General features: G+C 42.4%; 1 protein-coding gene across 8 annotated transcripts in view; it reads right to left on the bottom strand.

Annotated features, from left to right (window-relative positions):
* UIMC1 (ubiquitin interaction motif containing 1) overlaps positions 1–25,636 on the bottom strand; it is a 136,622-nt gene extending 110,986 nt beyond the window's left edge. Inside the window, exon 1 of one of the 8 annotated variants that reach the window (XM_047778018.1) lies at positions 25,485–25,636. The gene's annotated coding sequence lies outside the window, so the exon portion shown is untranslated. The other 7 variants (XM_047778021.1, XM_047778022.1, XM_047778016.1 and 4 more) reach the window with 7 other exon arrangements.
* Positions 25,637–25,654: the final 18 nt, after the last annotated feature.

Below are 25,654 nucleotides of genomic sequence, written 5' to 3'. Positions count from 1 at the left end.
TTGACTGTTTCTCCAATTTAAAAAAAGGTCAGGAGTTCCCGTCGTGGCTCAGCAGTTAATGAACCCGACTAGTATCCATGAGGATTCGGGTTCAATCCCTGACCTTGCTTAGTGGGTTAAGCATCCAGCATTGCTGTGAGCTGTGGTGCAGGTCATAGATGTGGCTCAGATCCTGCATTGCTGTGGCTGTGGTATACAGGCTGGCAGCTACAGCTCTGATTGGACCGCTAGCCTGAGAACCTCCAAATGCTGCGAGGGCGGCCCTAAAAAGACAATAAATAAATAAAGTAAGTAAGTAAGATAAAATAAGGTAAATGTAGAGTTCCCTGATGGCTCACCAGGTTAAGGATCCAGCAGTAGTAACCACTGCTGTGGTTCAGGTATTGCTGCGGGGAGGGTTTGATCTGTGGCCCAGGAATTTACCCAAGCTGCAAGTGGGGCCAAAAATAAGTAAATAATGATAAATAAAAATTTTTTTAAATTAAAATACAATTAAAAATAAATAAAAAAATAAAAATAAAAATTTAAAAGGTAAACACACACCCATACCCCTACACACACACACACACACACACACACACACACACACACCCTCTATTTCCCAGTTTATAGTCGGCCTCAGATTAGGACAAGTGTGTAAAAACAGAATGCAAACACACTCTGAGTAACAAAGCATACTTGTTTACTAAGTCCTTGGACACTATTTTAAGTACCTTACACATTATACAGGTTATTCCTCCCAATAACTCTACGGGGTAGGCATCATTATTTTACACTGTTTCTACCACGATTTTACACGTTAGGAAACATTCATAATCAAACCATGATTTCTTAAGTTCAGAAGACTATATTGGAAATTGAAGTTCCAAATGTCTGATTCCAAAAAGACATTCTTTGATTCAAATAAAAGGCATTGCCTCTGTCAAGTAAAAATAAAGACGGTGGCAAAAACTTTCACTTTTTCCTGTGTTGTTTTTGTTGTTGTTTAAGCACCGCATCCACAGCATATGGAGGTTCCCACGCTAGGAATCCAATCGGAACTGCAGGGACAGACCTACGTACGCCACAGCAACACCAGATCCCAAAGGCATCCGTGACCTACTCCGCCCAAAACTTTAACCCACCAAAAGAAGCCAGGGATCCAACCTACATCCTCATAGATACTAGTCGAGTTGGGTTCTTAACCGGCTGAGCCACAACGGACACTCTCTGGGTGATTTTTTGTTTTGGGTCATGACCCGAAATTGCAGAAGTTTCTGGGCTAGGGATTGAACCCGAGTAACAGCAGTGTCATCGCCGAATCCTTAACCGCTAAGCCACCTGGGAACTCCTCCTGGCTGTTATTTATACTCAGCATGACACAGTAACTAAATACAAGAATATTGCAGTCAGGCTGGCTGGATTCAAAACCAGCTCAACCAATCTCTAATCCTCAATGATCTAATCTGTAAAATTAGGAAAAGTACCCATCTCATAAGGCTATCAGTGAAGATTCAATAAATGAGTATATGTAAAGGCCTGAAACACTACTACCTTAAAACGCGGAAACATACTAGTTCGGTTGGAGGAGAAAGGGGGAAAAGATAAGAATTTCCAAGGAAAATCTTTATTTCTGGTCAAAAAACCAGACCACTCACCAACAAATCAGCAGCCTGGAGGAGGGAGAGAGCGTGAGGAGAAACCGGGTATTCAGGCGGAAGATACCTTCGAGGAGGAGCCGACGAGCCAGAACGGCCCGAGGGGACCCAGCGGAGGATGAAGGCCGCACCCTCTGAGTGAGGGGCGCGTGTCCTGCACCCGAGGACGGAAGCCCTTCCGACGTCCCGAGAGGCCCACCCGGCGTCCCGACAGGCCTCCCTGGCGACGGGAGGCGCGGACCAGTAACCTGAGGGGCCCCCCTTAAGACTCCAAAGAGCCGTCGGGTCGGGGGCGCCCACCTCAGCGTCCCGAGAGACCCACGTCAGCGTCGAGAGAGCCCTGCCCCAGCGTCAGAAGCGCCCCTCCAGTGAAGAGCGAGCCGCGGCCCCCCTGAGGAGGAGGAGAAGGGGGCGGGAAGAAGGCCAGTAAGAGGTGTGAGGAGGCCGCAGATACTCACCCACCGGCCCACGACGCTTCGCGAAGCTCCTCCTCCCGGGTAAAGCGGTTCCCGAGCGTCCGAAACACGTCAGGAGCTGGGGGCGGGGAGGCCTGCGCTCGCGAAGCAGAGGAACGGCGAGAGGAGACGCGCGCTCGGGGAGGGCGCATGCGCCGGCGTCTGGGGACGGAACCAACCCGCACTGTGGGGGGATGTGCCTCCAGGAGACACCAACTGTGCGAGGCGGGGGGGAGTCATCAGCCAGGCGCCGACCCCGTCTCCGAGGGCAGACGGTGCTCTCTTAGTTTGTTCGTTTGCTTTATCATTTGCTAGCCCTTTGAGGGAAACCAAAGAGTATCAACAGGGTTCCCAAAACCCTACAGTGAGCCCTTCAAAGTCTCTGCCACATCAAGCCTGCTCTGGCCCTGTCTTTGCACGTATCTAAAGTTATACTGAAACTATTTGTTCATATGACCACTTAAAAAATTACCTTGGAATGATGTGTTAACGTCTGACTATTTCAGAAGAGGAGAATCTGGGATACGGAAACTCTTAGAGATGCCAGGTGGAAGCACAAAATTAGAACAGTCACTTTAGGTGAAATTTAAAATGTGCATTTTATGACCTGGCAATTTTGTGTCTACAGGTGGGCCAAGGAAGACATATTCATGTTCAGGCTCACTTCCTTGCAAAAAATGTAAGCAAAGGAAATCTACAGTAAGACATTAACGAATAAAACATATGTTTGTACAATACAACAGTACAACAAAAAAACTAATAAACGAGTGTTATGGTATCAACATTTGACAGCTCAAAAGAGTTCTTGAAATAGCAACATGCTGGGAGTTCCCGTCGTGGCGCAGTGGTTAACGAATCCAACTAGGAACCATGAGGTTGCGGGTTCGGTCCCTGCCCTTGCTCAGTGGGGTTAACGATCCGGCATCGCCGTGAGCTGTGGTGTAGGTTGCAGACGCGGCTCGGATCCCGCGTTGCTGTGGCTCTGGCGTAGGCCGGTGGCTGCAGCTCCGATTCAATGCCTAGCCTGGGAACCTCCATATGCCGCGGGAGCAGCCCAAGAAATAGCAACAACAACAAAAAAAGACAAAAGCCAAAAAATAAAAATAAAAAAAATTCTTAAAAAAAAAAGAAATAGCAACATGCTGACAAATATACATGTAAAATGATTTACGTAAATTTAAAAATACATAGAATGACCGTATTACTGATTACGGAAAATTTATACATGTAAACTATAGAAAATGAACCAGATGAATATATGGATACACATCATGATAATCTGAGAACATGAGGGTGGGCAGGGGTGGAAACCAGGATGGATGGGAAGGAGGAATAAATAGGACTTAACCACAGATGTGTCATTTCTTTAAAACAAAAGAAGAGGAGTTCCCGTCATGGCACAGTGGTTAACGAATCCGACTAGGAACCATGAGGTTGCGGGTTCCGTCCCTGCCCTTGCTCAGTGGGTTAACGATCCGGCGTTGCCATGAGCTGTGGTGTAGGTTGCAGACGCGGCTCGGATCCTGCGTTGCTGTGGCTCTGGCGCAGGCCAGTGGCCACAGCTCTGACTCGACCCCTAGCCTGGGAACCTCCATATGCCGCGGGAGTGGCCCAAGAAATAGCAAAAAGACAAAAAATAAATAAAAATAAAACAAAAGAAGAAACCTAAACAAAATGTTAACAGTTGGGTGGTGGAACTACAGGTACACTATTCTTAGTACTTTTTTGGTAACATTTAATTCTGGAATGCCCTTTTACTATCCCCTCAAGTCGCCCACCTCCAAATGATTCTCCACAATCCATCTCAACCAATTCTTCTGCCTCCTCTAACCCCAGGTCATTTCTCCTGCTTGCTTCCTCAGCTGCTGAGACATTCAATCACTCATTGTATACTATAATTATCTACTGTATGTACTCATATATTCTGTAAGATTTGTGATCTTTCTGAGGACGTGCTCCATATAACTCTAGCAAATAGTAAAGAACCTAGTCAAAAATAAATACCCAAAACATGTTGATTGAATCAGGAAGTGGGAAAACCACAGATGTCCTCTTGAAGTATCTTACTTCAGAAGTATCTTACTTCAGAAAAGAATGTTGATGAAAAGCCACAATGTTGTAACATTCCACTTATATGAAATATCTACAATAGGCAGATCCTTAGATACAGAAGGTAGATCAGTGGTTGCCAGGGGCTAGGGAGGGGAGTGTGGAGAGTGACTGCTTACTGGGTACCAGGTTTCTCTTTGGAGTGATACAGATGTAAGATGGATTAGGTAGTGGTGATGGTTGTACAACATTGTGAATGTTCTAAAAGCCACCTATTGTACCCTTTAAACTGGCTACAATGAATTTTTCCTCAATAAAAAATAATACATATATATACACATATAATATATACACATATGTATACATATACACACACAGTAATGCAATTGTTGTTAGCAGCCATCTTACAACTCTGAGAGGACCGAGCCTATAGTAGGCAGCCTCTAAGATGCCCTCCAATCATCCTGCCTCCTGGCAATCACATTCTGGGGTAATCTCTTCCTTGCCCTTTAGGGTGGGCTTACTTTCTAAAAAATATACTATGGCAGAAGTGCTGGGATGTCATTTCCAAGACCAGATTATAAAAAGACTGGCTTTCTTCCTGGACATTCTCACCCTCTGAATTTGCTCACTTTGGGGGAATCCAAATGCCAGCTCATGTGGCAATCACATGGAGAGACCCACCCCCACACCCCTTAAAGACAGAGTTTGACCACAACCTCATAAGAGGCCTTAAGTCAAAGGCACCTCCAGGGTAAGCCACACTTAATTTCCTGACCCACAAAAACCACATTTATATTTTAAGACACTAAGTTTTGAAGTAATTTGTAACATAACAACATATAACTAATACACAGCCTAGAAGAGGAAAAAACATAAAATAGCTGGGTGAGGCCCCTGATCATAGATACTTGGAGACCATCTCACTTCTAGGCTCTGAGATGTGAGATAATAAATTTCATTAATATTTACATCACTTGGGGAGTTCCTGTTGTGGCTCAGAGAAAACAAATCCGACTAGGAACCATGATGTTGTGGGTTCGATCCCTGGCCTCGCTCAGTGAGTCGAGGATCCGGCGTTGCCATGAGCTGTGGTATAGGTTGCAGACGTGGCTCGGATCTGGCAATGCTGTGGCTGTGGCATAGGCCAGTAGCTGTAGCTCCCATTAGACCCCTAGCCTGGGAACCTCCATATGCTGTGGGTGCAGCCCTGAAAAGACAAAAAACAAGCAAACAAACAAAAATTTACATCACTCTTGTGGAAGCCATTTTACACAAGGAACCATCTCAATTTCAACCAATAAGAACTGCCTCATCTGCATCAATCCAACAATCCCCAGCTTATGTAGCAGGAACCTATACAGAGCTGGCCCTCTGCAAACATGGAAAACAGCGAACTTGGGCAGATAATGGGGAGTGGACAGCTTCCTTTGCTGCCAGCCCTCTACTTCCTTGCAATGTGTGCAATAAATCCATCTTTCTCTGTTTTCTATTCTGACTTGAGTGAATTCTTCCACAGCCTGCAACCTGGGCCAGATCCAATCAGTTGCCACCCTTAACAACTCTTGAGTCAGGTTTTCTACTACTTAGAGTAGTCAACATCCTAGTTGACAGAAATCTGAAGGTCTATCAGAAAGGGAATGATATATTACATAGTATAATATACTCATGTAACAGAAACGTAGGACAATTCAAAGAAATAAACTAGACCTGCATGTATTATGAATATATCTCAAAAATATTAATATTTTTATTTTTTGCCTTTCCTAGGGCCGCTTCTACGGCATATGGAGGTTCCCAGGCTAGGGGTTTAATCAGAGCTGTAGCCACCAGCCTACGCCAGAGCCACAGCAACCCCAGATCCGAGCCGCATCTGCAACCTACACCACAACTCATGGCAACGCTGGATCCTTAACCCACTGAACAAGACCAGGGATCAAACCCGAAATCTCCTGGTTCCTAGTCAGATTCATTAACCACTGAGCCACGATGGGAACTCCCATTTGGTTTCTTCTAAATCTATAAGTAGCACACACTATTAGATAGTGTTCTTGGTTCCATTTTGAAGCAAAAATTCCTTCTCTTTTTTAAAGCTTCCATCTCAGTTTAACTGAAGAACAGCTTGAGACTGCAAGTGAGCTATTTTAAAACTGTTATAATTAACAAATACTCACCTAGGTGAATCTGAATTTTTTAGATATTGTAAGTCAAAATAAAAGAAACATATGCCTTCAATAACACAAAAATACATATACATAAGGTTACTCATTGGTGATTCAAAACTACTGGAAATAACTTAAATGTCCATTCATAGGAGAATGAAATATCCAATTAAAGGTGTATTATGCAGATATAATAAGCAGTGGCAAAACAAAAACCACACACACACACACACACACACACACAACACACGAAGATTAATTTACAAACTATCAACTGGTTATCAACTGGGAATGGGTACACTCAAAGGGGAAAGAATAATGAGAAAAGTAGCCATTAGAATGGGATAGAAATGTGGAGCAGAGATATTCTATGTTAATACCTTTTTTTGTTTGTTTGTTTGTTTGTCTTTTTGCCTTTTCTAGGGCCGCTCCTATGGCAGATGGAAATTCCCAGGCTAGGGGTCTAATCAGAGCCGTAGCCACTGGCCAATACCAGAGCCACAGCGACGCAGGATCCGAGCCACATCTGCAACCTACACCACAGCTCACGGCAACGCCGGATCCTCAACCCACTGAGCAAGGCCAGGGATCGAACCCGAAACCTCATGGTTCCTAGTCGGATTTGTTAACCACTGAGCCAAGATGGGAACTCCGTTAATACCTTTTTGCAGTTCTAGTTTTAGAACCACATTAATGTTTCACATACTAAAAAAATAAAATCAGGAGTTCCCACTGTGGCACAGCAGAAATGAATTCGACTAGGAACCATGAGGTTGTGGGTTCAATCCCTGGTCTCGCTCAGTGGGTTAAGGATCTGGCGTTGCCATGAGCTGTGGTGTAGGTTGCAGACGCGGCTCGGATCCTGCGTTGCTGTGGCTGTGGTGTAGGCCAGCAGCTACAGCTCCGATTAGACCCCTAGCCTGGGAACCTCCATATACCACAGGAGTGGCCCAAGAAATAGCAAAAAAAAAAAAAAAACCACAACAAAACAAATAAACTAAACTGTACTGAAAACAAATAACATAATCACACTGAAGGTAGGGGAGGGACAAAACGCACACTAAAAAGGGAAAAAAACAAATGCAAACACACGCACACACACACGTATGTATATGTATGTACTGAGAAAGCCTAGAACAATAAAGGTGTATTATGCAGATATAATAAGCAGTGGCAGAGAATTGCACGACAATTGCAAAGAGAACAACTAGCCCCCAGACCTTAGTTTTTTGGTGGGTTTTTTTGTTTCTTTGTTTGTTTTTGGTTTTTTGGGCCATACCCCCACAGCATATGGAAGTTCTCAGGCTAGGGGTCGAATCATAGTTATAGCCACTGGTCTATGCCACAGCCACAGCAGTGCAGGATCCAAGCTACATCTATGACCTACACCACAGCTCACAGCAACACCAGATTCTTAACCCACTGAGCGAGGCCAGGGATCAAACCTACAACCTGGTTACTAGTCAGATTCATTTCCACTGCACCACAATGGGAACTCCCCCAGACCTTAGCTTTTAAAAAATATTTCCTATTATATGGAACTAGGGCTCCTCAGAAAAATGGCTGACTACAAGGAAAGTATAAGAAGAGCCTGGATCACCTTATTGTGCAAGAAAGTCACACAGTTATAAACAATGCTGGGACTGTCAAACACACAAGAGTTAACCATAAGAAAATGATAACAATAAACAAGCATGGGAAAAAAGTACAACATCGCTAATAATTAAAGAAATAGAAAATAGGACATCCCTGGTGGCCTAGCAGGTTAAGGATTGGGCGTTGTCACTGCTGACTTGGGTCACTACAGTAGTGTGGTTACTTCCACATTGTGAGTGCTGCCAAAAAAAAAAAAAATAGAAAATAGAAGTCCCACAGCATATCCAGCATGGCTCTCATTCAGATGTGAAGGAGAAATAAAAAGTTTTATAGATAAGCAAAAGCAAAGAGAATTCAGCACCACTAAACCAGCTTTACAACAAATACTAAAAGAACTTCTCTAGGTAGAAAAGAAAAGGCTACAACTAGAAACAAAAAGCATTATAAAGGACAAGCCTCACCAATGAAGGTGTACATATAGTAAAGGTAAGAAATCATTCACAATTATGCTACCAAAACCAGAAATCATGATAAGAGGAGGGTACAAATACAGGATACTGGAAGTGTGTTTGCAATTAAGAGACTAACAACTTAAAAAAATCTGGTATATATATAGACCCCTATATCTAAACTTCATGGTAACTGCAAACCAAAAATTTACAATAGATACACAATTAAGAAAAAGCAATCCAGGAGTTCCTGTCGTGGCTCAGCAGATTACAAACCCAACTGGTATCCATGAGAATATGGGCTTGATCCTTGGCCTCACTCAGTGGGTTAAGGATCTGCCATTGCTGTGAGCTGCAACATAGGCCAGCAGCTACAGCTCTGATTCAATCCCTAGCCTGGGAACTTCCATAGGCTGCAGGTGCAGCCCTTAAAAGAAAAAAAAAAAAAAAAGAAAAAGCAATCCAAACTCAACATTAAAGACAGTCATAAAACTTCAAGAGAGGAGTTCCCATCGTGGCGCAGTGGTTAATGAATCCGACTAGGAACCATGAGGTTGCAGCTTCGATCCCTGCCCTTTTAAGGACCCGGCATTGCCGTGAGCTGTGGTGTAGGTCGCAGACAAGGCTGGGATCCTGCGTTGCTGGGGATCTGGTGTAGGCCGGCGGCTACGGCTCTGATTAGACCCCTAGCCTGGGAACCTCCATATGCCTCTGGAGCAGCCCTAGAAAAGGCAAAAAAAAAAAAAAACTACAAGAGAAGAGGGGGGAAAAAGACTAACAAAATCAAATCCAAAACAATTAAGAAAATGACAAGAACATATATATTAATAATTACCTTAAGTGTAACTGGACTAAATGCCCCGAACTAAAAGACACAGGCTGGCTGAATGGATACAAAAACAGGACCAGGAGTTCCCGTCATGGCGCAGTGGTTAACGAATCCGACTAGGAACCATGAGGTTGCGGGTTCGGTCCCTGCCCTTGCTCAGTGGGTTAACGATCCGGCGTTGCCGTGAGCTGTGGTGTAGGTTGCAGACGCAGCTCGGATCCCGAGTTGCTGTGGCTCTGGCGTAGGCCGGTAGCTACAGCTCCGATTGGACCCCTAGCCTGGGAATCTCCATATGCCGCGGGAGCGGCCCAAGAAATAGCAACAACAACAACAACAACAACAGACAAAAGACAAAAGACAAAAAAAAAATTAAAAAAAAAAACAAAACAGGACCATATACATGCTGTCTTCAAGAAACCCACTTCAGTTCTAGGGACACATACAAACTTAAACTGAGAGGATGGAAGAAAATATTCATTGCAAACAGAAATCAAAAGAAAGCTGGAGTGGGAGTTCCCATCACGGCGCAGTGGTTAACGAATGCAACTAGGAACCATGAGGTTGCGGGTTCGTTCCCTGGCCTTGCTCAGTGGGTTAAGGATCTGGCTTTGCAGTGAGCTGTGGTGTGGGTCGCAGATGCGGCTCAGATCCCGAGTTGCTGTGGCTGTGGTGTAGGCCAGTGGCTACAGCTCCGATTAGACCCCTGGCCTGGGAACTTCCATGCACTGCGGGAGCGGCTCAAGAAAAGGCAAAGAGACAAAAAAAAAAAAAAAGAAAAGAAAGAAAGCTGGAGTAGCAATACTCATATCAGACAAAATAGACCTTAAAATAAACAATATTATAAGAGACAAAAAAGAATATTAAATAACAGTCAAAGGATCAATCCAAGAAGAAGACATAATAATTGTAAATATATATGCCCAAACATAGGATCACCTCAAAATATAAGGCAACTGTCAACAGCCTTAAAAGGAGAAATCAACAATGCAATAATAGTGGGGAACTTTAACAACCCACTTATAAGGGTTCCCATCGTGGTACAGCAGAAACAGACCTGACTAGGAACCATGAGGTTGAGGGTTCGATCCCTGGCCTTGCTTAGTGGGTTAAGGATCCAGTGTTGCCATGAGCTATGGTGTAGGTCACAGACGCAGCTCAGATGTGGCATTGCTGTGGCTGTGCCGTCGGCCAGCAGCTGTAGCTCTGATTCGACCCCTAGCCTGGGAACCTCCATATGCTGTGGGTGCGTCCCTAAAAAGCAAAAAAAAAAAAAAAAAAAAGTATCTGCTGTAAGTGGACAGATATCCAGACAGAAAATCAATAAGGAAACACAGGCCTTAAATGATGCATTAGACCAGATGGACTTAATAGATATTTATAGAATATTCCATCCAAAATCAGCAGAATGCACATTCTTCTCAAGTGCACACATAACATTCTCTAGGATAGATCACATTCTGAGCCACAAATCAAGCCTCAGTAAATTTAAGAAAATTGAAATCATATCAAACATCTTTTCTGACCATAACGCTATAAAACTGGAAATCAACAAGAAAAAAAAACACAAAAAACATAAACACGTGGAGACTAAATAACATGCTACTAAACAAAAAATGGATCACTGCAGAAAGCAAAGAGGAAATTAAAAAATACCTAGAAGCGAATGATAACAAAGACACAATAATCCAAAACCTATGGGATACAGCAAAAGCAGTTCTAAAAAGAAGTTTATAGCAATACAACCCTACATCAGGAAACAAGAAAAATCTCAAATAGACAACCTAACTTTACCCCTTAAAGCAACTAGAGAAAGAAAAACAGGCAAAACCCAAAGTTAACAGAAGGAAAGAAATCATAAACATCAGAGCAGAACAAATGAAATAGAAATGAAGAAAACCATAGAAAAGATCAATGAAAATAAAAGCTGATTCTTTGAAAAAAACCAACAAAATTGATAAAGCCTTAGCCAGACTCATCAAGAAAAAAGGAGAAAGGACTCAAATCAATAAAATTAGAAGTGAAAAAGAACTTACAATGGACATCACAGAAATAGAAAGGACCATAAGAGACTAATACTAGCAACTATATGCCAATAAAATGGACAACCTAGAAGAAATGAAAAAACTCTTAGAAAAGTACAATCTTGCAAGACTAAACCAAGAAGAAATAGAAAAGATGAACAGACCAATCACAACTAATGAAACTCACACTGTGATTAGAAAACTTCCAACAAACGAAGTCCAGGACCATATATGGCTTCACAGGCAAATTCTATCAAACATTTAGATGAGCGTTAAAACTTATTCTTCTGAAACTATTCCAAAAAACTGCAGAGGAAGGAACGCCCACAAACTTATTCTATGAGGCCACCATCACCCTGATACCAAAACCAGACAAAGATAACACAAAAAAGAAAATTACAGGCTAATATCACTGATGAACACAGATGCAAAAATCCTCAACAAAATAATAGCAAATCAAATCCAGCAATACATTAAAAGGATCGTACACCACGGTCAAGTGGGATCTATCCCAGAGATGCAAGGATTTTTCAATATTTGCAAATCAATCAGTGTGATACACCACATTAACAAACTGAAAAACAAAAACCATATGATCCTCTCAATAGATGCAGGAAAAGCTTTTGACAAAATCCAACACACCTTGGGCATAGAGGCAACCTACCTCAAAATAATAAAGGCCATATATGACAAACCTACAACTAATATCATTCTCAATGATGAAAAGCTGAAAGAATTCCCACAAGGAGTTCTCATTGTGGCCCAGCAGGTTAAGAATCTGACTAGTATCCATGAGGAGGCAGGTTCAATCCCTGGCCTTGCTCAATGGATCAAATGATCCAGTGTTGCCATGAGCTGCTGCATAGGTCACAGATATGGCTCAGATCAGGTATTGATATGGTTGTGGCACAGTCTGGCAGCCACAGCTCTGATTTGACCCCTAGCCTGGGCACTTCCACATGCTGCAGGTGTGGCCCTAAAAACAAAAGACAAAAAAACAGAACAGTACAGTACAGGCACAACAGAACAATAGATTAATGCAACAGAATAGAAAGCCCAGAAATAAACCCACGTGCCTATGGTCAACTAATCTATTACAAAGGAGGCAAGAATATACAATGTAGAAAAGACACTCCCTTCAATAAGTGGTGCTTAGAAAACTGGACAGACACCTATAAAAGAATGCAATTAGAACACTCTCTAACACCATACACAAAAATAAACTCAAAATAGATTAAAGACCTAAATATAGGACTGGATACTATAAAACTCTTAGAGGAAAACATAGGCGGAACACTCTCTGACATGAACCACAGTGATGTCTCCTCAGATCAGCCTCCTAGAGTAATGACAATGAAAAAAAAATAAATGGGACCTAATTAAACTTAAAAGTTCTTTCACAGCAAAGGAAACCCTAAACGAAATAAAAGACAACCCATAGAATGGGAGAAAATCTTTGCAAATGAAGCAACTGACAAGAGATTAACCTCCAAAATATATAAACACCTCCTGCAGCTCAATAACAAAAAAAACCAAACAACCCCTTCAAAAAACGGGCAGAAGATCTAAACAGAAAATTCTCCAAAGACATACAGACGGCCAAAAAATACATGAAAAGATGTTCAACATCACTAATTATTAGAGAAATGCAAATCAAAACTACTATGAGACACCACCTTACACCAGCCAGAACAGCCATCATCAAAAAGTCTACAGACAATAAATGCTGGAGAGCGTGTGGAGAAAAGGGAACCCTCTTACACTGTTGGTAGGAATGTAAACTGATGCAAACACTGTGGAAAACACTATGGAGATTCCTAAAAAAACTCAAAAAAGGAATTACCATATGATTCAGCAATCCCACTCCAGGACATCTATCTGGAGGAAACCATGACTCCGAAAGACACATGCACCCCAATATTCATTGCAGCACTATATACAATAGCCAAACATGGAAGCAACCTAAATGTCTATCAACAGAGGAGTGGATAAAGAAGATGTGGTACATATACATAATGGAATATTACTTGACCACAGAAAAGAATGAAATAAGGGCATTTGCAGTGACATGGGTGGATCTAGAAATTATCATGCTAAGTGAAGTTAGTCATACAGTGAAACACAAACATCATATGCCATCACTTATATGTGGAATCTAAAAAAAGGATACAAATGAACTTATTTGCATTACAGAAACAGACTCTCAGACTTTAAAAAACATGATTACCAAGGCGGATAGGTTGTGGGGGAGGGAAGGACTGCAGGTTTGGGATGGAAATTTTCTAGAATTAGCTTGTGATGATGGTTGTACAACTGTAAATATAATAAAATTCACTGAATTAAAAAAGTCCTAAAGCACATTTGCTAGATTAGCAAAAACAAATAAAACAGAAAAAACTCAATTGGATTATGAAAAAATAAGTATATTTCTGCACTGAGACTGCACTATAAACAAGAATAATCTTTCTAAAGAGAAATTTGGCAATAGCTATCAAGAGTCATAAAAACAATCATACTCTCCACCTGAGTAATACCATGTTGGGAAATATATCTCAGGGAGATGATTCAAAAGAGAGAGGAACAAATTTGAAGAAAGATAATTATAGCCAAACAGTATGTTACAGCTAAAAACTAGAAACTATACAAATGCTCACCCATGAGAGAAGGCTAACTTGAAACAGGCCTCAGGAGAACAATACAGTGACAAATCATTACATTACCACCAGGAATAGCAACAATAGGACCTTGCAGAAATGTGGTAAATACCCTATCAAGGAAACTCAGGCTAAACACAATAGAATCCCAAGAAATATACATAATGACAGCTAAGAGAAAACTGGATGTAGGTATCAAAGAAAGAAAGAATTGATAATGAGTAGATGATTTGAAGTTGGAATTTTTTTTTCTTTTTTTGCCTTTTCTAGGGCCACTTCCCACAGCATACGGAGGTTCCCAGGCTAGGGGTCTAATCAGAGCTGTAGCTGCCAGCCTACGCCAGAGCCACAGCAACGCGGGATCCAAGCCATGTCGGCAACCTACACCACAGCTCAGAGCAACGCCGGATCGTTAACCCACTGAGCAAGGCCAGGGATCGAACCTGCAACCTCATGGTTCCTAGTCAGGTTCGTTAACCACTGCACCACAACGGAAACTCCTGAAGTTGGAATTTTTTAAAATATGACTTTTATTATATAACGAAATCCATACACAACAGAAATGGGATAGGTGACTGTGGCCAGAAGCTGGTGACTACCACCTCTCAATCCTGACAGAACAGTATGTCAAGTTCTCTCCCTCCTTTTTAAATTAACTTCAATTGAGGTGTAATTAAGAGGATCAACCTTTAGCATGGCAGTGTGAAGAGCTCCACTGACCTGCACCCCCAGCAAAACTGGTGAAAATTTATTTTATTTTACTTCATTTTATTTTATTGACTGTACTGCAGCATGTGGAAAGTCTCAAGCCAGGGACTGAACTGGCACCACAGTTGGGACCTGCACCACAACTGTGGCAATGCTGGATCCTTAACCTGCTGTGCCACATGGGAACTTCCCCGTGGAAATTATTTTAAAGCAACCATTCCATTTAAAGCCTCTACCAAGAGCCCAAAGGGCAAAAAATAAAGGGAAAACACCTATTCCAAAAAAAATATACAAATTGGAGGTCCCATTGTGGCTCAGTGGGTTAAGAACGCAACATAGTGTCCCATGAGGATGTGGGTTCAATCCTTGGCCTCGATCAGTGGGTTAAGATCCAAAGTTGTTGCAAGATGTGGCATAGTTCACAGACGTGGCTTGGATATGGTGTTGCTGTGGCTGTGCTGTAGGCCTGTAGCTCTGATTTGACCAGTGGCCTGGGAACTTACATATACCACAGGTGTGGTTGTAAAAAAAAAAATACAAAAATTAGGTGATAGGGGTTCCCACCGTGGCTCAGTGGTTAACAAATCCAACTAGAAACCATGAGGTTGCAGGTTCGATCCCTGGCCTTGCTCAGTGGGTTAAGGATCCGGCGTTGCCGTGAGCTGTGGTGTAGGTTGCTCAGATCCCACGTTGCTATGGTCTGGCGTAGGCAGAACCCTAGCCTGGGAACCTCCATATGCCACAGGAGCAGCCCAAGAAATGGCAAAAAAAAAAAAAAAAGTAGGTGATAGTCTATGGTATTTGAACCATGACCATTTCCTCTTTCCACCCTCCCAGTGAGGTAGAGATTTACCTCTAGACTGCTACAGCCAAGAACATCAGCTTCCAGTGAAGGGCTTTCTTTCAAGGAGGAACAGGACATCAGTGTTTTGCTTTCTGCCCCTGCTGTTGAGGCTAAGTCCCAGGCAAACAAAGTTGAGAATTTGGGGCTCCCCTCTTTCACCTAGCCCCTACTCATGGAATGGAGGCTCTAACTTGGGTACATCATACTGGCAATACCCTTATACCCTAGGGTGACAGGTGTCACTCAGAGAAGCCTGCCATTTATTGTTTCTCTTTTTTCTTTTTCTTTTCTTTCTTTTTTTTTTTTTTGCTCTTTAGGGCCGCACCCACAGCATATGGAGGTTGCCAAGCTAGGGGTTGAATCAGAGCTACAGCAGCTGGCTTATGCCACAGCCACAGCAATGCCAGATCCAAGCCGTGTCTGTGACCTACACCACAGCTCACAGCAACACCGGATCCTTAACCCACTGAGCTAGGCCAGGGATTGAACCTACAACCTCGTGGTTCCTAGTTGGATTCGTTTCTGCTGTGCCACAATAGGAACTCTGCCTGCCATTGCTTCTATTTTAAGCCCCAGATCCCTGGCTTAGAGATTTTGCCTAAGGAGAAAAGAAGGTGGGGAGGGGAAAGGGAGAGGACAGAACTAAGAGATTAGTTCCTAATCTCTTCTCAAAATAACTAACTTCATTTACAAGGCCCAGAGAAATTCAAGCCTAGGAGTGCTCACAAGAACAGTGCTGGTTGTGGCTAAAGTCAATTGAGAAAAGAATCTAGATGCAGGATAAGTCATAGCCAGCTAGCGTACTGAAAAAAGCCAGGGAAAAACAGCTGGGAAAAGCACTTCTAGAGTCAGAACAAATATCAAACAATGACCTCAGAAACTATTCTTTCACTGAGTTTCCCCTGGTGGCATAGCAGGTTAAGCATCCGGCATTGTCACTGCTATGGCAAGGGTTTGATACCTGACCCCGGGAACTTCTGAACGCCTGCACAGCCAAGAATTAAAAAAAAAAAAAAAAATTGGAGTTCCCATCACGGCTCAGCAGGAACGAACTTGACGCAGATCCATGAGGATGTGGGTTGTATTACTGGCCTCGCTCAGTGGGTTAAGGATCCAGGGTTGCTGTGAGCCTGGTGTAGGTTGCAGATGTAGCTTGGATCCCGTGTTGCTGTGGTGTAGGCTGGCAGCTGCAGTTCTGATTCATCCCTTAGCCTGGGAACTTCCACATGCCCTGGGTACGGCCTTAAAGGAAAAAAACAAAACAAAACAAAAAATTATTATTTTAAATGAGACAGATTTTAATTGGATTAGTTTGCATAGCAATTTATGCCCCAAGGCATTGTTGAAAATGGCAGAGCAATCAGTTGCAATTACACTACTGAGCATAGACAAGAAAACAGAGTTTTACCAAAATTACTATCATCCCAGGATGACTACAAAAAGGACATATACAAAGCTGGACCTCCCTAAGGAGAAGCATCAGAGGCTTAGCATTAAAGTGGGTGGGAGTGGGAAGTAGCCTTCTAAAATAATCCAGTCAATCACTAGACAAACAAAGAATCAAATAACAATAAATCCAAGCAGGTTGGGGGGACAAGTACTTAGCACTGCTATATTAGTCAAAGTTCTCCAGAGAAATAGGACCAACAGGAGATAGATACAGATAGATAGATAGATAGACAGACAGACAGACAGATAGATAGATTTTAAGGAATTGGCTCACACAACTTCGAAGGCAGAAAAGTCCTGAAATCTTAAGATGAAACAGCAAGCTAGAGACCTAGGAGACCTGATGGCTTATCTCCAATTCCAGCCCAAAAGCCTGAGAACCAGAAGAGTCAATCATGTAGTTCTCATCCAAGGACCAGCAAGCCTGAGATCCAGGAAGAGCCAATGTTTTAGTTTGAGTTTGAAGATGGGAAAAAAAGCCATTGTCCCTGTTTGCTGGCAGTCAGATAGGAAGAATTCTCTCTTACTTAAGAAAGGTTAGCCTTTTGTTCTACTCAGGCCTTCAACTGACTAGATAAGGTCAAACCAATTTAGGGAAAGCAATTTGCTTTACTCAGTCTACCAATAAAAATGTTAATCTCAGGAGTTCCTGTTGTGGTGCAGTGGTTAACGAATCCAACTAGGAACCATGAGGTTGCGGGTTTGATCCCTGCCCTCGCTCAGTGGGTTAATGATCCGGCGTTGCCATAAGCTGTGGTGTAGGTCGCAGATCCGGCTCGGATCCCGCGTTGCTGAGGCTCTGGCGTAGGCTGGCAGCTACAGCTCCGATTAGACCCCTAGCCTGGGAACCTCCATATGCCATAGGAGCAGCCCAAGAAATGGCAAAAAGACAAAAAAAAAAAAAGTAAATCTCAAATTAAAATAACCTTACAGAAATACCCAGAATAATGCTTCACCAAATATCTGCACATTCCATGGCCCAATCAAGTTGACACATAAAACTAACCATGACAGTTGCTATAATAAAATATCTAAAACATCCAGTTCTCTGGGAGTTCCTGTCGTGGCTCAGTGGTTAACGAATCCGACTAGAAACCATGAGGTGGCAGGTTCAATCCCTGCCCTTGCTCAGTGGGTTAAGGATCCAGCATTGCCGTGAGCTGTGGTGTAAGTCGAAGATGAGGCTCAGATCCCCTGTTGCTGTGGCTGTGGCGTAGGCTGGCGGCTACAGCTCCAATTAGACATGCTAGCCTGGGAAACTCCACATGCTGGGGGTGTAGCCCTAAAAAGACAAAAAAATAAATAAAACATCCAGTTTTTTGGGAGTTCCCATTATGGTGCAGTGGAAACGAATCTGACTAGTATCAATGAGGATGTGGGTTCGATCGCTGGCCTCACTCAGTATATGGGGATCCAGCGTTGCTATGGCTGTGTCTGTGGCATAGGCTGGCAATGTAGCTCTGATTTGACCCTTACCCTGGGAACTTCTATATGCAAAAAGCAAAAAAAAAAAAAAAATCCAGTTTCCAACAAAAAATTACAAGGCATGCAAAGAAACAGCAAAGTATGATCCATATAATAGGTAAAAACTGGCAAAAGAAACTGTGAGAGCAACCAGATATCAGATAAATAAAAAAAAAAACTTTTAAAGTACCCATTATGTATACATTCACAGAACCAAAGGAAATAATGATTAAAGTATAAAGGAAAATGTGACAACAATGTCCCATCAAATAGAAACTATTACTAAAGAGCTAAAAATTATAAAACAAGAACCAACTGAAAATTCTGGAGTTTAAATATATAATTACTGAAATAAAAATTCACTAGAGAGACATGACAGAAGATATGAATCAGGAGGAGAAAAAATAAGCAAACTTGAAGACAGGTCAATAGAAGTGATGTAAACCGAAAATGAAGAAAAATAAATAGAACCTGAGAGAAATGTGGAACAACATTCAGCACACTACAAACATATAATTGGAAGGGGAAGAGAGAAAGAACAGAAAGGAACAAATATTTGAAGTAATTAATGGCTGAAATCAACCCAAATGAATTAAAAAATAAAAACCTATACATCCAGGAAGCACAATAAAATTCAAGTAGTATAAAAACAAAGAGATCCAAGATACCTAATAGTAGAAGTGCTGAAAGTCAAAGATAAGGAAAAAAATCTTGAAAGCAGCATGAGAAAATTATGCTATATGAACAAGTAAACCTGAATATTAACAGACAACTTCTCAGCAGAAACAATGAGGCCAGAAGACACTGGAATAATATTTTCAAAGCACACAAAGAAAAAAAAAACCTGTCAACCAAAAATCTTATATCCAGCAAATCTATCTTTCAAAAAAGAAAGATTTCTCAGATTAAAACAAACAGGAGTTCCCACTATGGTGCAGTGGGTTAAGAATCTGACTGCACTGGTCTGCATCACTGCAAAGGCATGGGTTCATTCCCTGGCCCAACACAAATTAACAATCCAGCATAAGTTGCAGCTACAGTTTGAATTTGATCCCAGAGCTAGAAACTTCCTTAATGCCATGTATGCAAGCATTTAAAAAAAAAAAAAAAAAAAGACAGTGAACTTCATTGATAAATATTGTACGTTCCAATTGCTCCGCCTACTTTTCTTATCTCTCTCCCTCTCCTCCAGTCTCCCTATTCTCTAAGACAAAACAACAATGAAATGAGGCCAGTTAATAACCCTCAATGGCCTCTAAGTGTTCAAGTAAAAGGAAGAATCAATTGATACAGCAAACTTCATCTACAACATTTTTTTTCGTTTTTTTTGTCTTTTTAGGGCCACACCCAAGGCATATGGAGGTTCCCAGGCGGGGGGTCTAATCAGAGCTGTAGCCTCCAGCCTACGCAACAGCCACAGCCATGCGGGATCTGAGCCATGTCTGCAACCTACACCACAGCTCATAGCAATGCCAGACCCTTGCCCCGCTGCGAGAGGCCGGGGATCAAACCCACAACCTCATGTTTCCTTAGTCGGATTCATTTCCGCTGCGCCACAATGGCAACGCCAGGATCATATCATTTATGACTTTGTATCCCCAGCTCAGATCTGGCTTTGCTGTGGCTGTGGTGTAGGCCGGCAGCTGTAGCTCCAAATAGACCTCTAGCCTGGGAACCTCCATATGCCACAGGTGTGGCGCTACAAAGCAAAAAAAAGAAAAGAAAGAAAAAGAAAAAAAGAAAAGAAAAGAATTTGAGGAGTTCCCGTCGTGGCGCAGTGGTTAACGAATCCGACTAGGAACCATGAGGTTGTGGGTTCGGTCCCTGCCCTTGCTCAGTGGGTTAACGATCCGGCGTTGCCGTGAGCTGTGGTGTAGGTTGCAGACGCGGCTCGGATCCCGCGTTGCTATGGCTCTGGCGTAGGCCGGTGGCTACAGCTCTGATTCAACCCCTAGCCTGGAAACCTCCATATGCCGCGGGAGCGGCCCAAGAAATAGCAACAACAACAAAAAAAAGACAAAAGACAAAAAAAAAAAGAATTTGAGATGAATGAAAATCAAGACATACAAAAGCTTGTGAAATGCAACTAAAGCACTGCTTAGAGGGAAATTTATAGCTGCAATGCTGCTATTAAGAGAGAAATCACAGGAGTTCCCACTGCAGTGCAATGGAATCATATCCAACTAGTATTCTTGAAGATTTGGGTTTGATCCCTGGCTTTGCTCAGTGGGTTGGGGATCCAGCACTGCCATGAGCTATGGCATAGGTTGCAGACATGGCTTGGATCCCACATTGCTGTGGCTGGGGCATAAGCCAGCAGCTATCGCTCTCATTCGACCCCTAGCCTCGGAACTTCCTATGCCATGGGTGCGGTCCTAAAAAGCAAAACAAAAAAAGAGAGAGAGAAAGAGAAGGATCAAAAATCAATAACCTAAGCTTCAACCTCAACACACTGGAAAAAGAAGAGTACACTAAACCTAAAGCAAGCAGAAAGAGAAAAATAATAGAGCAGAAATTAATAGAGAATATAAAAACAACAGAGAAAAGCAGTGAAATCAAATGCTGATTCTTTGAAAAGATCTACACAATTGACAAACATTTAGCAATACTAACCAAGATAAAAAAAAAAAAGATGACAAAGTACCAGAATCAAAAACAAAAGAAGGGCATTACTGTTGACTTTTTTTTTTTTGTCTTTATAGGGCCACACCCACAGCATATAGAGGTTCCCAGGCTAGGGGTCCAATAGGAGCCTCAGCTAACCGCCTATGCCACAGCCACAACAATGTGGGATCCAAGCAGAGTCTGTGACCTACACCACAGCTCACAGCAATACCAGATCCCTGAACCACTGAGTGAGGCCAGGGATTGAACCCACATCTTCATGGTTCCTAGCCAGATTCATTTCTGCTGAGCCACAACAGGAACTCCCGTGTGCCATATTTTAAATTCCACATATAAGGGATATCATACAGTATTTGTCTCTCTTTCTGACTTCCTTCACTTAGTATGGGAATCTCTAGTTGCATCCATGCTACTGCAAATGGCATTATTTTGTTCCTTTTATGGCTGAGTAGTATTCCATTGTGTATATGTACCACATCTTCTTCATCCATTCATCTGTTGATGGACATTTAGGTTGTTTCCATGTCTTGGCTATTGTGAATACCAGTGCTATGAACATAGGGGTGCATCGTTCTGAATTGTAATTTTGTCTGGATATATGCCCAGGAATGAGACTGATGGAGCATATGGTAGTTCTATAGATTTCTGAGGAAACTCCATACTGTTTTCCACAATGGTTGTACCAATTTTCATTTTTACCAACAGTGTAGGTTTCCCCTTTCTTCACACCCTCTCCAGCATTTGTTATTTGTAGACTTATTAATAATAGCCTTTTTGACTGATGTGAGATGGTATCACATTGTAGTTTTGATTTGCATTTCATATAGAGGATTCTTAATCATCCTTCAAAGCTCAGAAGCAACAACTCCTCTTACAGAACTTCTCTGATTCTCCATTCTAAGCAACATTTGGTTGTTTCTTCCATTAGTCAGTTAATAATAACTGAAGGCCAACTATGTCCCCTAAGTACTAAGTCTACAGGAAACAAGACAGACCCAGGCCTTAACAGAAACCATCATGATCCCCATAACTGTGGCTTCATTATCCCACCTCATCCACTCTAGCCTTGGTTGTTGTATTACACGTTTTATTTATTTGGTCACACCTGTGGCATGTGGAAGTTCCTGGCCCAGGGATCAAATCTATGGCATAGCAATGAAAACACTAAATCCTTAACAGCTAGGCCACCAGAGAACTCCAACTCTTTTTTTTTTTGTTTTAATCTATATTTTATGATGCCTTGACATCTTGGAGCTTTGCAGACCAGGATGGAACTGCCCCTCTCAGGGTTAGCTAATTCCTAGAAGTAACAACAATTTGCCCTCAAGCATACCTTTCATAAACCAACAAATCCAAACCAGTATCCCTAACTACCTCCTTTATAGACTCTCATATACCAAGCCCATATTCCCCCAGGGCCACATTCTAACACCCTTTACCCCAATGGCATTGAACTTGTGTGTCATCACTCAGTCACCTCTATAAATTAAGTCCTGGGCACAATCAAAACAGTTAACATATATTCTTTGATATTAAGTATATAGTAGATGTTTTTTTGGCTGTGCCTGCATCATGTGGAAGTTCCTAGGCCAGGGATCGAACCCATACCACCGCAGCAACCCAAGCCCCTGCAGAGACAACACCAAATCCCTTCCCACTGTGCCAAAAAAGAACCCCTCTAGTAGATACTTTCATCTCCAGAGTTTAATTTCCCAGAGCACAGGAATCATATTTTACTAGGCTCTGTAATGTGGGCTGGCATGCCCAAGAACACACAAAATCAATGTTTATTCAACTGAAATGTCTGGTGAACTGTGGCCCGTTCCTGTCCCTTGGCAAAGCCATTTCCCTCATATTATTCTTCTCCCATAGCAACAATACACAGTAGAACATGTTGAGCAGTGGTTCTCATTTTCCACAGGGAAGAAATTAAAGTCAGCCCCACAAATACTAGGCAGGTCTCTCAACAAGGAGTTCAGGCCTGGACAAATACTAGAAGCATTTTCACAAAGAGACAAAGCAGAAAACTGATGACATGGGCTGTTTACAGACACTCAGTGCTGTAACTCAGGACTCTGCCTCAGTGGCACACGGGGACAAATCAAGACAACATTCATTGGAGAATAAATGGAAATTATTTTGAGCATCCAATTGGATTGGGAGTGGGAGGTGGGGGACTGTTATCCAATAATACATATAGCATCATAAGTACCCCTTTCTCAAGATTTGCTCCATTGTGTTAAATATATATACCTTCGAGTTACAGGATTTTAACAAAGATGCCCTTGGTACTTCTATCTGAATAACTCATGCTACACAAATATGGGTAACTAGAAATTTTTTTTAAGATAAGTAATATACAATAATTGGTTTTTAGGCTGGTCATGTGGTATTGGCAAAAAGACATGGATTTGCTTTCTGAGGACTAGTTTGTTCAAGTATGGGCTCTGTGGCTAAGTAGCTGTATGGCCCTGACAAAACCTTCACCTCTCTCAGTCTTCCTTTATTGTCAAATAAGAAAGAATCTACATAAGAGAAAACCACCGGAAGGATTAAATGTTACAATGTATGTTGTTGTTTTTTGTTCTTTTGTGGTGGCCCTGGAGCATATGGAGTTCCCAGGCCAGAGATCAGATCCAAGCTGCAGTGGTGGGATGGAACGCACATCCCAGAGCTCCCAAGATGCCTCTGATCCACTCCAACAGTGGAAACTCCTATGTTAAAGGTGCTTCATAACTATAAAGCTCTTCACAAACACCAGTCATCTATTGCACTGGAAGCTTTGGAGCCTGACATGAGGCCTGACACAGAGCTGGCGCTCACTATTTGCAGTCTCAATAAATAAATACCACTGATGAGTTGTGTGATCTCAGATAAGAAAAATCTCTTTCTCTCCTTCCTCATCTGACACCACGACATCAATGTCCACCTTGTTCACTGGAATACAGGCATACTGTCCTTTTTCCTGTTCTTCCAACACAGCAAGCTCACTCCTACCTTTGCACCTATTTCCTCTCCTGGAACATTCCTCCCCAGTTCTTTGCATGGTGTCCCCTTCTTACCAATCAGGTCTTAGGTCAACTATTTCTTCAGAAGCTTTCTCTGACTACCTTGACTAATGTTCCTCCCATATCATTCACCCAATGTGTGTTCCTGTTTTATTTTCTCCTTAGCAGTTAGCACTATCTGTTGACTTATTACACTTTCCTTCACTAGAATAAAAAGCACTCTACTAGAGCTTCCCCATCTGTCTTGTTCACCACTGTATTCCAATGCCCAAAACATCTAGCTCATAGTAAATTCTCAATAAGCATTTGAAATAACTTTATATTAAAAGTTTCACTATTGAAAAAATATTTACTATGTACCTATGAAGATTCAGGCTCTATTTCAAGATGCTGGGGATTCAGCTGAGAGCAAAATAAACAAAAATCTCTGCTCTCCTGGGGCATGCCTTCTAGTGGGGAAAAAATAAACAAGATTAAAACAATACCATATCTGATAACAGTCAGTGTTAAGGAGAAAAAAAAAAAAGCAGGAAAGGAGGGTATGAAGTGTATGTGGAGGGGCAAAATTTCAGCTAGGGCAGCCAGAGAAGGAAATAAAGAGAAGAGCCACAAGGCTATATGGGGGAAAGGCCAGGGTAACTGGGACAGGAATGAAGGGGCTGGAAGCTAACACAACAGGAGATGAGGTCAGGGAGGTTAAGAGAAGTCATACTGTATAGGCCTTACTAGCTAAACCAAGGACTTCGACTTTTACAAAGAGTAAGATAGGAAGATTTTGGAGAATTTCAGCGCTGGGGTGCCACCATGTGGCTTGTTAAAAGAGGATCTCTGAGAGTTCCCCATGTAGCTCAGCGAAAAAGAACCTGATCAGGATCCATGAAGATGAGGGTTTGATCCCTGGCCTCGCTCAGTGGGTTAAGGATCCAGTGTTGCTGTGAGCTGCGGCGTAGGTCGCACAAGCGGCTCAGATCCTGAGTTGCTGTGACCTAGGTCAGCAGCTGCAGCTGCAGCTCTGATTCAACCCCTAGCCCGGGAACTTCCATATGCAGCAGGTGTTGCCCTAAAAGACAATAAATAAATAAATAAATAAATAAATAAATAAATAAATAAATAAATAAATAAATAAAATAAAAGAGGATCTCTGGCGCTGCTGTTTTGGGAGAATACCTGAGGGATAAACGAAAGGGCCGGTGAGGATGCTAAAATAATTGTCGCGCGAGAGAGTGCTCGGAAAGACTGAAGAAGGAGCAGATGCAGCGGTTGGAAGATTAAATTTCAGCTTGTGACAGTTACGTTGGAGTACAGTTTAGCAGGAAGACTAGGCTGGGGGGTAGTACCTGGAACTCAAATGGTATGTAATATTAATAGTAATTGAATCATGGAAATGGACAACCAGCTCTACCACTTACTAGGAACGAACTCTTGAGTAAGCCATTTTTAAGTTCTGGGCCTCAGTTTCCCTACTAGTGAAACAAATATATTCCCACATAACAGGGCTTTCATGAGTATGAAACGAGAAGTGTCAAAAGCTGACCGTGAGCAGGGTGAGAAACCTGAGCCAAGGACTGCACGAGCCTGTCCCGGAGGGAGGGGGCTGCCGTGGAAGCCGCGACCAACTCCACTCACAACCTCCGATGTCCGAGCAGCAGCGTTGAAAAGGTAGCCGCTCTCCCCGCACTGTAACGCAGTCTGCGGTGCCCAAAC

Source organism: Phacochoerus africanus, chromosome 4 (genome assembly GCF_016906955.1).
Source record: "Phacochoerus africanus isolate WHEZ1 chromosome 4, ROS_Pafr_v1, whole genome shotgun sequence".
Lineage (NCBI taxonomy): Eukaryota > Metazoa > Chordata > Mammalia > Artiodactyla > Suidae > Phacochoerus > Phacochoerus africanus.
Note: the sequence above shows the minus strand (reverse complement) of the source record. Positions and strands in the feature narration are given on the sequence as shown.